The sequence below is a fragment of the Palaemon carinicauda genome, chromosome 2, assembly GCF_036898095.1.
Source record: "Palaemon carinicauda isolate YSFRI2023 chromosome 2, ASM3689809v2, whole genome shotgun sequence".
NCBI lineage: Eukaryota > Metazoa > Arthropoda > Malacostraca > Decapoda > Palaemonidae > Palaemon > Palaemon carinicauda.
The window spans coordinates 190313734-190330461 of NC_090726.1; the positions used below are offsets into that span (position 1 = coordinate 190313734).

Consider the following 16728-nt stretch of genomic DNA (forward strand, 5'->3'; position numbering starts at 1 on the left):
CGGGCCACCACGTGACACAATTGGTAGTAATTCATTCAAATTACCCCTAATGAGTCAATATGGATAAATATCAACACAACATTGTGTTCAAATAGAAATAAATTTCTACCTCATACTTGGGATCGAACGCTAGCCCCTTCTAATGAAAGGCCAGGTCGAAACCAACCATGCCACGAGAGCCCATAAAAGGAAATCTGAACCTGACCCTAATCTAGCTGTCCGAGGATTTACCTGGTGAGACATCAGTCTCTTTACCAGCGAGTTTTACCAGATTTCCCCGGGCCACCACGTTCGATCCCAAGTATGAGGTAGAAATTTATTTCTATTTGAACACGATGTTGTGTTGATATTTATCCATATTGACTCATTAGGGGTAATTTGAATGAATTACTACCAATTGTGTCACGTGGTGGCCCGGGGAAATCTGGTAAAACTCGCTGGTAAAGAGACTGATGTCTCACCAGGTAAATCCTCGGACAGCTAGATTAGGGTCAGGTTCAGATTTCCTTTTATGGGCTCTCGTGGCATGGTTGGTTTCGACCTGGCCTTTCATTAGAAGGGGCTAGCGTTCGATCCCAAGTATGAGGTAGAAATTTATTTCTATTTGAACACGATGTTGTGTTGATATTTATCCATATTGACTCATTAGGGGTAATTTGAATGAATTACTACCAATTGTGTCACGTGGTGGCCCGGGGAAATCTGGTAAAACTCGCTGGTAAAGAGACTGATGTCTCACCAGGTAAATCCTCGGACAGCTAGATTAGGGTCAGGTTCAGATTTCCTTTTATGGGCTCTCGTGGCATGGTTGGTTTCGACCTGGCCTTTCATTAGAAGGGGCTAGCGTTCGATCCCAAGTATGAGGTAGAAATTTATTTCTATTTGAACACGATGTTGTGTTGATATTTATCCATATTGACTCATTAGGGGTAATTTGAATGAATTACTACCAATTGTGTCACGTGGTGGCCCGGGGAAATCTGGTAAAACTCGCTGGTAAAGAGACTGATGTCTCACCAGGTAAATCCTCGGACAGCTAGATTAGGGTCAGGTTCAGATTTCCTTTTATGGGCTCTCGTGGCATGGTTGGTTTCGACCTGGCCTTTCATTAGAAGGGGCTAGCGTTCGATCCCAAGTATGAGGTAGAAATTTATTTCTATTTGAACACGATGTTGTGTTGATATTTATCCATATTGACTCATTAGGGGTAATTTGAATGAATTACTACCAATTGTGTCACGTGGTGGCCCGGGGAAATCTGGTAAAACTCGCTGGTAAAGAGACTGATGTCTCACCAGGTAAATCCTCGGACAGCTAGATTAGGGTCAGGTTCAGATTTCCTTTTATGGGCTCTCGTGGCATGGTTGGTTTCGACCTGGCCTTTCATTAGAAGGGGCTAGCGTTCGATCCCAAGTATGAGGTAGAAATTTATTTCTATTTGAACACGATGTTGTGTTGATATTTATCCATATTGACTCATTAGGGGTAATTTGAATGAATTACTACCAATTGTGTCACGTGGTGGCCCGGGGAAATCTGGTAAAACTCGCTGGTAAAGAGACTGATGTCTCACCAGGTAAATCCTCGGACAGCTAGATTAGGGTCAGGTTCAGATTTCCTTTTATGGGCTCTCGTGGCATGGTTGGTTTCGACCTGGCCTTTCATTAGAAGGGGCTAGCGTTCGATCCCAAGTATGAGGTAGAAATTTATTTCTATTTGAACACGATGTTGTGTTGATATTTATCCATATTGACTCATTAGGGGTAATTTGAATGAATTACTACCAATTGTGTCACGTGGTGGCCCGGGGAAATCTGGTAAAACTCGCTGGTAAAGAGACTGATGTCTCACCAGGTAAATCCTCGGACAGCTAGATTAGGGTCAGGTTCAGATTTCCTTTTATGGGCTCTCGTGGCATGGTTGGTTTCGACCTGGCCTTTCATTAGAAGGGGCTAGCGTTCGATCCCAAGTATGAGGTAGAAATTTATTTCTATTTGAACACGATGTTGTGTTGATATTTATCCATATTGACTCATTAGGGGTAATTTGAATGAATTACTACCAATTGTGTCACGTGGTGGCCCGGGGAAATCTGGTAAAACTCGCTGGTAAAGAGACTGATGTCTCACCAGGTAAATCCTCGGACAGCTAGATTAGGGTCAGGTTCAGATTTCCTTTTATGGGCTCTCGTGGCATGGTTGGTTTCGACCTGGCCTTTCATTAGAAGGGGCTAGCGTTCGATCCCAAGTATGAGGTAGAAATTTATTTCTATTTGAACACGATGTTGTGTTGATATTTATCCATATTGACTCATTAGGGGTAATTTGAATGAATTACTACCAATTGTGTCACGTGGTGGCCCGGGGAAATCTGGTAAAACTCGCTGGTAAAGAGACTGATGTCTCACCAGGTAAATCCTCGGACAGCTAGATTAGGGTCAGGTTCAGATTTCCTTTTATGGGCTCTCGTGGCATGGTTGGTTTCGACCTGGCCTTTCATTAGAAGGGGCTAGCGTTCGATCCCAAGTATGAGGTAGAAATTTATTTCTATTTGAACACGATGTTGTGTTGATATTTATCCATATTGACTCATTAGGGGTAATTTGAATGAATTACTACCAATTGTGTCACGTGGTGGCCCGGGGAAATCTGGTAAAACTCGCTGGTAAAGAGACTGATGTCTCACCAGGTAAATCCTCGGACAGCTAGATTAGGGTCAGGTTCAGATTTCCTTTTATGGGCTCTCGTGGCATGGTTGGTTTCGACCTGGCCTTTCATTAGAAGGGGCTAGCGTTCGATCCCAAGTATGAGGTAGAAATATATATATATGTATATATACAGTATATGACAGTTAAATAGAATATTAACTCCTCGATTCATTATATCTACGTACCTATTTAAAATTTCATATAATTTTTTAATCATAATTATAACAGCACTGACCACCGCATCACCACATGCAAGCGAAGCATTGCACAGTTTTTATTATACGCAATAATCGCATGTCCATTTATGTTATTAAAGATTTTGACTCATGTTTTAAACATGACTTTTCTTATACAGTAGATGACCATGAAATCGCCTCAACCAACACTTCTTAGACGGTTTTATGTTTTTTTATTTTTCAAAAATTAACAGGTTTATAGGGAGTTAAAAGTAGGTCATTTTGCAAAAATTAAGCTTTTAGAAGGAGTTAAAAGTAGGTATTTTTGCAAAAAATTAACATTTTTAGAGGGAGTTAAAAGTAGGTATTTTTGCAAAAAATTAAGTTTTTATAGGGAGTTAAAAGTAGGTAATTTTGCAAAAATGAAAAATTTTTAGAGGGAGGTAAAAGTAGGTATTTTTGCAAAAAATTAAGTTTTTAGAGGGAGTTAAAACTAGGTAATTTTGCAAAAATTAACAGTTTTTAGAGGGAGTTAAAAGTAGGTAATTTTGCAAAAATTAACAGTTTTTAGAGGGAGGTAAAAGTAGGTATTTTTGCAAAAAATTAAGGTTTTAGAGGGAGTTGAAAGTAGGTATTTTTTCAGATATTAACAGTTTTTAGAGGGTGTTAAAAGTAGGCATTTTTCCAAAAATTAAGAATTTTTGGAGGGAGTTGAAAGTAGGTATTTTTTCAGAAATTAAGTTTTTAGAGTGAGGTAAAAGTAGGCATTTTTGCAAAAATTAAGTTTTTAGAGGGAGCTTAGAGAAGGTATTTTTGCAAAAATTGACAGTTTTTAGAGGAAGTTGAAAGTAGCTGTTTTATTTCTTCCTCGTCATGATAATTTGAGTTATTCCAAACATTCCACTGCAAGACATACTTTTGCGTGTCAAAACTGTAATAAGCAGCTAATTTGTTATTGTCCATTATTTGTAACTGGTGTATGTGACCCGTCAAAAATGACGCCTTGATTAATTTTTTTCTATCATGCGGAAAAATATTTGTTCTTTTTTATTATAGAAGAACATTGTCTATTTATAGGTCGTGTTAACATTTAAGAAGTTTATCTAAGCATTTTTATTCACTTTTTATAGTGTTTAATTATTTTTTTTTTTTTTTAGGTATCATGAACAAAGTTTTCATAGATTTTTTTATGCAAGAACATTATCAAAAAACTCAATATTTACTTCATATTTTTATTCTAAAACTTTATGTAATTACCTCTTTTCATTGTATATCGAATTTACTTAACTTTATCGCTAGATGTCACGTCATCATCATCATCATCATATCCTCCTACGCCCATTTACGCAAAGGGCCTCGGTTAGATTTCGCTATTCGTCTCTATCTTGAGCTTTAATTCAACACTTCTCCACTCATCATCTATTTCGCGCTTTATAGTCCTCAGCCATGTAGGCCTGGGTCTTACAACTCTACTAGTGCCTTGTGGAGCACAGCTGAACGTTTGGTGAGCTAATCTCTCTTGGGGAGTGCGAAGAGAGATTATAGTTTTCATATAGGAATTGTATTTCATTACTATATAATTCTTTTCTAATTTTCCCATATGATTTATGTTGATTTAATCACTTTTTTTCTCATTAAGATTTTTCAAGATCAATATTATCTAATTACATGATTCTTTGAAGCTGATATGACGTCGTCTGTAATAATAAATAAATTCATGTCCGAGAATATTCCCGAAAGGGGTAAGTGCAGTGATTTCACATCACGGGGCGCACTGTACGCATTACTAAAAGATATTTAAGAGAAACCTATTTCTTCCTTTCTTTCATCATGCTGTAACATTTGCAATAAGCTTCACAGTAATTTAATGAGTCTTATAACTTCAAAATGTTCCTTTAACCGTGAATTTCTGTTAGCGTTCTCTCGCTTGAGGTTACACTCGGGCACACTATTCTATCTAATTTCTCTTCCTCCTGTTTTGATAAAGTTTTTATAGTTTATATAGGAAATATTTATTTTAATGTTATTTATCTTAAAATATTCTATTTTTCCTTTTTTATTTTCCTCACTGGGCTATTTTCCCTGGTGGGGCCCCTGGGCTTATATCATCCTGCTTTTCCAACTAGGGTTGTAGCCTAGCAAGTAATAATAATGATAATGATAATAATAATAATGATAATAATAATAATGATAATGATAATAATAATAATATTGTTTTTAAATAGTTTACAAAAGCAACCTTTATCTTTCCTTGTTTCTTTTCCTTACTGGGCTATTTTCCCTGTTGGGGCCCCTGGGCTTATATCATCCTGCTTTTCCAACTAGGGTTGTAGCTTAGCATGTAATAATAATAATAATAATAATAATAATAATAATAATAATAATAATAATAATATTGATTTTAAACAGTATACAAAAGCAACCTTTATCTTTCCTTGAAGCTCCTACAACTTCTTTTCTCAAAGGGATATCAGAGATTTTCATTTCTTTCTTGAATCTGTACCAACCGTGTGTCACACGATCGTACATAGTTCATTTTGTGTATATATTATGCTTGTATCTTCGCTCTTCCCTCGCACTAAAAAGAACCAGAATAAACATGTCTGCTTTTTCATCTGTAACAGTGTCTGTTTTTCGAACATGAAATTTCTTCTCGCTTTGAGCATTTGTATATAAAGGAGAGTGTTCTATAATAAACTCACTCAGTAGCTTTCATACTGTCTTTAAGTCACAACCTTCTCTCGGTCCGTCACATTGGTGACCCCGGAAGTCGACTTTCGGCCCGTCACAAATCATTCAAAACAGATTATGTCATCGGTCCGAATAAATATACAATTTCTCTGCTCTTATCTTGATCCGAGTTGTAAAGTAATGTAATGAAGGATTCAATTTATCCCCTGCGATTTTATTCTAGATAAAATTTTATGGTTATTGTGGCCTGATTAGTAACGTCTCCGGCTGATGTTTGCCAGACGGGTGTTCGAGTCCCGCTCAGAGTCGTTAGTTCTTTTAGTGTCTGCAACATTACAATCCTTGTGAGCTAAATTTTGGGGGGGTTGGGCGAGCCTATAGGTCTGTCTGCCGAGTCATCAGCAGCCATTGCTTGACCCTCCCTGGTCGTAGCTTAGGCGGAGAGGGGTCTTGGGCGAAGATCATATAATAAATGTTCAGTTTCTAGGGAATTATCCTGATTGTTAGGGCAATGTTACTGTCCTTTGCCTCTGCCATTCATGGGCGACCTTTAAACCTTTAAACCTTGAAGTGGCTTTCGTAATGATCACAAATAAGGGTTGCACTCGAGTTTACTCTACCTCTCATGTTAAAACCAAGGTTTCTTTAAAGGTTGAAAGGCTGCTCATGAATGACAGACGCAAGGGACAGTGACAGTGCCCTGGTTAGCAGGACAATGCCCTCTCCCTCCAAGCGAGGACCAGGGAGGACTAGGCTATGGCTGCTTATGACTCAGCAGGTAGACCTATAGGTTCCTCCAAACCTCACATCCTTAGCCCACAATGATGGTAAGGTTGCAGACACTACAAGAAACTATCGAGCTTGAGCGGAACCCGAACCCCAGTCCGGGATATCATTTTCAATTTCATTATAAAATAAGTCAATAAAACGAATAATACGAAACAAACTGACCTTAGAAATCTGGTGTGAGAGAAAGCCTGGCGTAGAGAGAAAGCAAAGATATAAAGATCAGTAATGAACATATGTACAGAAACTGCTAGATCATTACCCGTCAACTACAAGCACTATTATCAGAATCCACACCTGTTTTACAGCACATAATATCATATCTTTAGCTTTAGTATAACGATCAACACTGTTCTGCTTTTCTATTCTTTTTAGGTAGTGTACACGACCCGTCAAAATGAGGGCTGAATGTCTAGATAGATATGCACACGTACGCACCCCCTCTCACCAGGGTAAGACTACTCTCTCTCCCCTGCCCGGGGGACGGGGAGAGGCCGAGGAGTTATACGTCTGACAATGGCGCTGAGGGTGACCGGAAATTTCAATATATATATATATATATATATATATATATATATATATACTGTATATATATTATATTTATATATATATATATATATATATATATATATATATATATATATATACTGTATATATATTATATTTATATATATATATATATATATATATATATATATATATATATGTGTGTGTGTGTGTATATACATATATATATATACATATACAGTATATATATATATATATATATATATATATATATATATATATATATATATATATATATATATATATATCCAGACACTTCTTATTATATAATGGAGATATCAGTAACTGATACCTTCAGCTCGGCAGTGAGAAAAAGCGAATGTTGTTGTGAACAGTATACTGGAGACAGTATATTAATCCAATGTCACATCGTCTTCAGTAAAGACCAGTGTCTACCGATCACATAGCAAGTGAAAGACGTGAATGCACATTTAAAGAGTGTAAATCACATCACAAATTGAACAGTAGGATAAATCCGTGTGGTTGCACTTCATAGCAAAATTAGAACTTGAGAAAGATAGTAGATACCCTCTTGCTTGAGGGTACACTCGAGCACACTATTCTATCTTGTTTCTCTTCCTCTTGTTTTGTTAGTTTTTTTATAGTTTATACAGGAGATATTTATTTTGATGTTGTTACTCTTCTTGAGATATTTTCTTTTCCCTTTTTCCCTTCCTCACTGGGGTATTTTCCCTGTTGGAGCCTCTGGGCTGGTAGCAACCTCCTTTCCAACTAGGGTTGTAGCTTAGCAAGTAATAATAATAATAATACGGTAGTTTGATTTTTGCCCTTTTATCAAACCTACAAAAAAACTGGTCTTAAAATAAATTGTTATCTCATTCGTATAGGATTTATTAGCTTATTTTATCAATTATGATATATTTATATCTTATAATTTAACGTCATTTGCTTCTCATATTCTTTACTCAGCTAAACTTCTTTAAAATCTAACTAACTTTAACTCTGGCTTCATATGCAACTTAGTTACTTAATACGTTGGAGCACAAATATTATTGCATCCTTTGCTCCATTTATATATGCGTTCATCGTCTGTAATTTTGGACAGAATTAGGATTCAACCATGATGCATATAAAATGAAGTTTTATTTCTCGTTTTAGAACTGATTTCGCGATTATTATACTAGTCAGTTTTAGATTATAACACAATAAAAATTATCAGCTAAAAAAAAAAAGACTTTTTAATGTAACCAAGTCAGTCATACGCAGTTGCAAGAAATGATAATTCATTGATTATTCTTTTTAAAGAGACAAAGTACAGTTGAACACAGGAATCACTGACACCCCTTTACTGAGCGCGAGTAACCAAACAGATAGTGTCGTGAGAGATGGGAGAGGTGTTTGGCAGGGCTAAACACAATAACTTTCTGCGCAGTAAGTGTGTGTGATCGGGTGCACTTCCTGAGAGCGAGGTGTGCCTATTGAAAATGTCCCTGACTGACGTTCTGCCAGACTGGGGTTTTATTGTTTCTTGTAGTATCTATAACCTCAACATCCTTGATAGTTGAGGATGCGGTTTCGGGGAGCTTATAGGTCTACCTGCTGAGTCATCAGCAGCCAATACCTGGTCCTCCCTGGTCCTACCTTGGGTGGAGAGGGGCTTGGGAGTTGACCATATATACAGTATATATGGTCAGTCTCTAGGACATTTTCCTACTAGCTATGGCACTCTCTTACTAGCTAGGGCGTTGTCCTATTGGCTAGGGTGCTGTCCTGCTAGCTGTGCTATTTTTTTTTTTTTTTTTTTTTTTTAATGAGGCGCATTTTCACCGACTAGCAGCAGTGCCCTTTTAGCTCGGAAAAGTTTATCTGATTGGTTAAAATGATCTTGCCCAACCAATCAACGATCAGGAAACTTTTCCGAGCTAAAAGGGCAGCCCTGCGAGTCGGTGTAAATCGGCCTCACTAAAAAGAATTAACTATAGTGCATTGTTCGGCTAACTAGGGCATTGTCACTGTCCCTTGCCTCAGCCATTCATGATTGGCCATTAAGCCGTTAAACTGTACATATGCCACAGAGACAAAACTGACGCAACAGTCTATTAGAAACAGAAGGTTATGAGGCATCATATCCCAAAATGGATCAGTTTTTCTTTCATCTACTCTTCCTGTAAGACGATTATAAAGGTGTTGTATATGTAATAGCTTTTATTTTTATGTTGCATTTTAACCCTTCCAGTACTGATTTCAACAAAATGTGTGATGTAGCAAAATTTTTCAAGGCTATTTATTTATTTATTTATTTATTTATTTACTTATTTATTTATTGGAAAGCTCTGATCAAGACCATGACAAAAAATACTAACTTGCTATGGTTTGAGTTGTTTTATAAGATGTTTCCCTTTTTCAAATTTTGATTAAGTCACCAATTATAAACGTATTCCTCCCTACCCAAAATCAGCACGCGCACACGCTCAATTCTCCCCCTGGGCAAATGTACCACAGGTACTGTAAAGCTCCCACTGAGGGAAGGATCAGACAGCTATTTGTTTTCCTCTCTTGGCCACGATTTGAACCAGACTCGTAGCAAACTCTGCAAACCGAACAGATCGATTTTTCCCCTTAACTCACCAAAGGAAAAGTTTAATTTCGACTTGGCGAATCGGTAGCTCTGCTGAAGTTGAAATTAATATATCTCGGACATTGTGATCTAGTTGAAAATTTTATAGAGGAAGAGGAGGCAGAGGAAATATTGCAGAAGTTATGTATATATATATATATATATATATATATATATATGTATGTATGTATGTATATATATATATATATATATATATATATATATATATATTCAAATGAGCCATATATATTTTTAATACATTAATGTCTGGATTCTCTTAACGACCTCGGGATCAGAGCCCCAGGCGAAATCACACAAAGACAAGAGCTTGGCTCCGGCCGGGAATCGAACCCTGGTCGGCAAGCTTGTATAGACAGTGACTAAGCCACTTGGCCACGAAGAAAGATGTGCAAAATTTATCATATATATATATATATATATATTTATATATATATGTATTTATATATATACTGTATATATACATATATATGTATATATGTATATATATATATATATATATATATATATATATATATATATATATATATATATATATATATATAATACATGTTAATATATATACAATATCCCTTTCTGAGTGATGATACCTAAACGTGGTGAAACGGTTTGTGTATTGCCAAGTCCAGCAAAGCTACACTAGTCAGGGCCACCCATACTAGTTTGGTTTGCTGTGGGCAATCAGATGAACATCTCCCTCCGTCACCAATCCGCACTGGCCAGCATGGTGATGAAACCGGACAAATCCCATACATGATTTGACATATGAGGCCTTTGTCCTGCAATGGACTAGAAACGGCTAGTATTTGTAGTTGCTGTTGTTAATATGTGCATGTATATATATATATATATATATATATATATATATATATATATATATATATATATATGTATATATATATATATATTTATAGATATAATATATATATATATATATATATATATATATAATATTTTTAGATATGTATAATATATAGATATATATATATGTATATATATATATATATATATATATATATATATATATATATATATATTTACAGAAATATTATATATTGAAAATCAACGTCGCTAAAATTCTGCATTTTTTTTATGTTCTTTCAATCAGTTGACAACAGTATTCGAAAAAATTTAAATCGCAGGGCAGGCGAGTTCACCTAATCAACTAAAAAGTTCACACCTGCTGTGTAGTTTATCATCCCAATTTTATTCTCTCTGTGAGTTTTTATAGATAACACGAGGACAAAATTATCAGTATTTAAAACTGTGGCCTGATTGGTACGTCTCTGGCTGGTGTTTGCCAGTCGGGGGTTCGAGTCCCGCTCAGACTCGATAGTGCCATTAGAGTCTGCAACCTTACCATCCTTGTGTGCTAAGGTTGGGGGGGGGGTTTGGGGGAGCCTATAGGTCTATCTGCTGAGTCATCAGCAGCCACTGCCTGGCCCTCCCTGGCCCTCCCTGGTCCTAGCTTGGGTGGATAGGAGGCTTGGGCGCTGATCATATAATATATGGTCAGTATCTAGGGCATTGTCCTGATTGCTAGGGCAATGTCACTGTCCCTTGCCTCTGCCATTCAAGAGCGACCTTTAAACCTTTAAACTAAATCTTTAGTTAATAGACAACTTCAACGACGGTGTCATGGGCTAGTCTCTCTCTCTCTCTCTCTCTCTCTCTCTCTCTCTCTCTCTCTCTTTTATGTCCTGCCATTTGCCACCCTCTAGCTACTGTATTAGCAGACGGTCACTTTTAACAAAAATACATATATAAGTCGTGCTTACTTTTATTATTATTATTATTATTATTAATAGTAGTAGTAGTAGTAGTAGTAGTAGTAGTAGTAGTAGTAGTAGTAGTAGTAGTAAATCTACAAACCTAGTTGGAAAACTTATTAGGTAAGCTACAACCTTAGTGGGAAAAGTAAGATTTTGTTATCCAAAGGGGTCTATTATGGAAAAATAACCCAATGAGGAAAGGAAACAAGGAAACAAATAAACAAGAGAAGTAATGTGCAATTAAAATGAAACACTAAGAACAGTAAAAACATTGAAATAGATCCTTCATATATAAACTATATAAAATAGACTTTTGTCAGCCTGTTTTTCATAAAAAACATTTGCTGCAAGTTTGATCTTTTGTAAAGGAACGCATACCAACACATGAATTGCTTTACAAAAGTCTTTGTTGTTGTTCTCCTTATATGTTGCTACATAAAATAAGAAAACAAGGAAACAATAAACTACGAAAGAAGGAATGCACAATTAAAATGAAACAATAAGAACAGTAAAAAACATTGAAATATTCAAACTAGAAAAAGAGACTTATGTCACCCGGTTTCACATAAAATCATTCGCAGCCCTTTTGAACTTCAATAGAGAAACGCCTACCATCAATTGAATTGCTTTTACATAAGGCTTTGTTATTTTTCTCTTTATATGTTTCTAAAGAAAATACAACACTGTAAACACGTTTCTATAATAATTGAATACATGTAACCGCTGGTTGTTACCAGACCTCTGCGCCTTCCTTAAGATATTCAGCACCATTCTCGCAACCTGATATATCAGCTTACACAAGCAAAGGCTCCAATAACAACAGTCCCCCCCCCCTTCAGTCATATCCCCTACTTGTGCCATCTCTCCCCCCCCCCCCCTTCCGTCATCTCCCACCTATTCTGAGACATCAGAATCAATTGAATTTTGATTTGTCTCTTTTCTGTAATGTATTATTTTCTGTCAAGTAGTGACCTTGATTTTCTGTTTTTCTTTTCTCTATTGAAGCGTTTAATTTTCTGTCAAGGGGTGACCTTGATTTCCTGGTTTTGGTTTTTTTTTCTCTATTGAAGCGTTTAAGGTTTAGTTTAAAGGTTTAAAGGCCGCTCATGAATGGCAGAGGCAAGGGACAGTGACATTGCCCTATCAAGCAGGACAATGCCCTAGAGACTGACCATATATACATATGATCAGCGCCCAAGCCCCCTTTCCATCCAAGCTAGAACCAAGGAGGGCAAGGCAAAAGCTGCTGATGTCCCAGCAGATAGGCTTCCCCAAACCCCCCATCCTTATCTCCCAAGGATGGTAAGGTTGCAGCGACCAAAGAAACTATCAATTTGAGCGGGACTCGAACCCCAGTTTGCCAGTCAGGGACGTTACTGCATCGGCCACCTTAGTGGGTTTTCTTAATCCGAAGAAAATGTAATTTCTTTCTCGAGTGAAGCTTCAAAAAAACGATGATTTAAACAAGAGGGACACTCGTTAGAGCGCAGGCCTCCGCCAACAGTTACTTCTCTACATTTTTCTCGACCTTGACCTTGACCTTTGACATTTATATATTGGCGTGGATTTTCATGCACTTGAATATGAACAAAGTTTGAAGTCTCTTGTCACAACGATGTCCAAACTTATTGCTCATTACGTGAATTGGACATTTTGTTTGACCTGTTACCTTGACCTTGCAAAATTTAATCATATCCAGCTTTTTTTATATAACAGTAAATCCCTGCAGGTTTCATTACTCTACGATTAAAATTGAGGCCAGGAAGCTATTCACAAACAAACCCACTAACAGGGGCAAAAACATAACCACCTTCCAGCTTCGTAGGCGGAGGTAATAATCCTAAAACTGCCTATATTTTCTGTGGAAATTATCTACTTTATCATCTCATCGCATTGCTATTTCTTAACAATCTCTATGCGAGTGCATTATCCTCATTATTGACTCCCGAAAGGACAATTTTATTTTATTTTCTATATTCTAGTGTATACTGAAAACCTTGAAATGCCTTTTTTTTGGCAGAACATTTTAGATGTCATAATATCTTAATCCCGAGTTCTTAAAACTATTTAGCGGTGTACACTATTATCATTAATGATTTTACTGAAAGACAGTTTTATCTTTTATACATATAGTTTATTTTACTGTTAAACTGAAAACCTCGAAAGTTTAAAACCTCGAAATCTTTTTTTTTTTTCTCTCTCTGGCAGAACATTTAGAGGTCATAATATCTTAATTCCGAGTTCTTCAAACGATTTATCCGAGTTCATTATTATCAATAATGAATTTACCGAAAGGACAGTTTTATCTTTTTTATATATAATTTATTTTACGTTAAACTGAAAACCTCGATTTTTTTTTTCCCTTGCAGGAAATTTTGAGGTCCATAATATCTTAATCCCAAGTCCTTCAAACTATTTATGTTTTTACCGGAAGGACAGTTTTATCTTTTTTATATATAATTCATTTTACGGTAAATTGAAGACCTCGAAATGCTTTTTTTTTTTTTTCCTCGAAGAACATTTTAGACGTCACATCTTAATCCCGATTTCTTAAAACTATATAATCAGGTACATTATGATTATTATTTTTTTTACCGAAATGACAGTTTTATCATTATATATATATAATCTATTTTCCTGTGAACTGAAAACCTCGATTTTTTTTTTTCTCTTGGAGAAAATTTCTTCCCAGACCGAGCTGAGGCGTCAGTGCCACCATTTCGGCCTTTCTCATTTCCCCTTCAGTCAGTGTGAAAAGGCGGGAAATGCAATCTCAGATAACCTTATTTTTGGCAGTTACCTGAGGACAGGTTCCCCGGGCCCGCTCTCAGAGGGGCTCACTTACTACCTTCCATTTCTTGACAACGTATGAAGAGTAGACAGATATATATTAGATGAAAAACAGTTGTATAAGAAAGAATGATTTAGTCAATGAGAGAGAGAGAGAGAGAGAGAGAGAGAGAGAGAGAGAGAGAGAGAGAGAGAGAGAGATTTGGAAAGTCAGTTAGAAAGAAAACATTTTTTAAATCAACGAGATTTTTTTTTTGTCAGGGGGGGAGAGAGAGAGAGAGAGAGAGATTTGGAAAGTCAGTTAGAAAGAGAGAACATTTTTTAAATCAACGAGATTTTTTATCAGAGAGAGAGAGAGAGAGAGAGAGAGAGAGAGATTTGGAAAGTCAGTTAAATAGAGAACAATTTTTAAATCAATGAGAGATATTAGAGAAAGTTTAGCAGAATCGTGTGTTTTCTTTTGTTATTATACTTTGATTACGATTAAAAGTTTAAGATTTAATAGCCGCTCATGAATGGCAGACAAGGAGCAGTGACAATGCCCTAGAGACTGACCTTACATCCATTTGATCTGCGCCTAAGACCCCTCTCCGCCCAAACTAGGACCAGGAAGGTCCAGACAATGGCTTGTCTTGACACAGCAGGTAGACCCCTAGGCTCCCAATACACCCCCCCCCCATCCTTAACTCACAATAATGTCGAGGTTGTAAACACTACAAGAAACTATCGAGCTTGAGCGGGACTCGAACCACAGTCCGGAAGATCCTTAGGCAGGGACGTTCCCAATAGGCCACCACAACCCTTAGTTACAAAAAAAAAAAATAGAAAAAAAAATATCTGGTGACATCTTTTTTTAACTATGTTACGAAAAATCAGTTTCCATTACAATCGACTCTTCATCATTTAACAAAAATATATAGAAAAAAAAAGTTTATGAAATAACAAAAAGTGAAAATCAAAATGGAATTAATGTAGAATATAAAAAAAAAATGACAAAACCAAACAGGATAAATGTAGAATTTATAGCGTTGACTTAGAAACAGAACATTAATGTTATCAATAACTTACGAAAAAATGCCGTCTCCAGACTCCTTATGAAAAGAAAGAAGTAAAATAAAAAAATAAAGATGATGGAGGCGAAGAGAGAGAGAGAGAGAGAGAGAGAGAGAGAGAGAGAGAGAGAGAGAGAGAGAGAGAGAGAGAGACGTCTTTGAACTCACACAAGTCCCAACTGTTATTGGCCGGAACGTTGAACTTCATCTTTTTAAATATCTTGAGAGAGAGAGAGATTTAAGTTATCGATGTCCTCCTCTTAATGTATTTATGGCCGTATCAGGAGCCATAAAACATTTATTTTTTCAAGTCTATTTTCCTGATGATTTATGTGACTCCTTATCTGTGAGATTTGATCGAGCCATAACTGTCACTGTTGCTTGTTCTTGTTATTTATTTGTTAGGTTTTTTGTTTGTTGCCTTCGCTAAAATCTTGAGGGTTTGTCTTCACCCCTGTTTGTTTCTTAGTTAATTTATTTGTTTGTCTTTTGTGAGCAAATTTACACAAAAACCAATTTACCGAAAAAATCATAAGTGTATATATTCACCCCTGTCTGTTTCTTAGTTAATTTATTTGATGTTTTTTTGTGAGCAAATTTACATAAAAACTACTGTACCGATTTTGCCCAAACTTAGTTGTCATGTTGGGTATGAACCAAGGATGAATCTCTAATATTCTGGATAAAGTACATCAAAGCGCAAGTACGCAGCAGTACTTTGAAAATAATCGCAATGTTAAGTAAGTGGCAAAATATTTGTTTATTTTTTATTTACGCCGAAACTACAGAACCAATTTTAAATAAACTTGCTGGAAATGTGGGGTATGACCCAAGGACAAATCCATTATATTTCGAAGAATGTACATCGAAGTACAAATACTCAATAAAAGAGCAAAATAAGACTGCTTTGCGTGGCGGACGCCTGCTCTCTACTGAGTGCCCTCTTGTTAGTTTTGCCAGAGAGACTGAATAAAAGATTTTTAGTTATTAGAGTTGGTTAAAAACATAAATGTCTCTTGGTTTTCCATCAGTTTAAAGGTTTAAAGGGCACATATGAATGGCAGAGACAAGGGTCAGTGACATTGCCCTATCAAGCACGACAATGCCTTAGGGACTGACCTTATAAACATATGATCAGCGCCCAAGCCCCCTCTCCACGCAAGGTAGGACCAAGGAGGGCCAGGCAATGGCTGCCGATGACTCAGCAGATAGACCTATAGACTCCCCCAAATCCCCCAGCCTTAGCTCACAAGGATGGTGAGGTTGCAGCGACCAAAGAAACTAACTTGTTTGAGCGGGACTCGAACCCCAGTCTGGCGTTCACCAATCAGGGACGTTACCGTATCGGCCACCACAACCCTTACTTTCAGATTTCTTGTTGCTTCTTTTGGCAAGGAAACAAAAATAGTTGTTATAGAACTGGTGATAAAGACACTTAGATGTCTTTAAACTTTGTTTTCCCTTATCTTTCCGTTATGTCTGAAGGACTTTTTTTATTGTTGCATAGAAAGGAAATACAAGTTTTTTATTCTGATATATCTGTTTACGTATTGTACATTGAAGGAGAGAGAGAGAGAGAGAGAGAGGAGAG

General features: G+C 36.5%; 1 protein-coding gene across 1 annotated transcript in view; it reads right to left on the reverse strand.

The window, feature by feature from the left end:
- The window catches only part of LOC137628753 (uncharacterized), an 86176-nt gene extending 70892 nt beyond the window's left edge, over positions 1 to 15284 (reverse strand). Inside the window, exon 1 of the mRNA XM_068359950.1 lies at positions 15154 to 15284. The gene's annotated coding sequence lies outside the window, so the exon portion shown is untranslated. The remainder of the gene's footprint in view (positions 1 to 15153) is intronic.
- Between the last annotated feature and the right edge of the window lie 1444 nt (positions 15285 to 16728).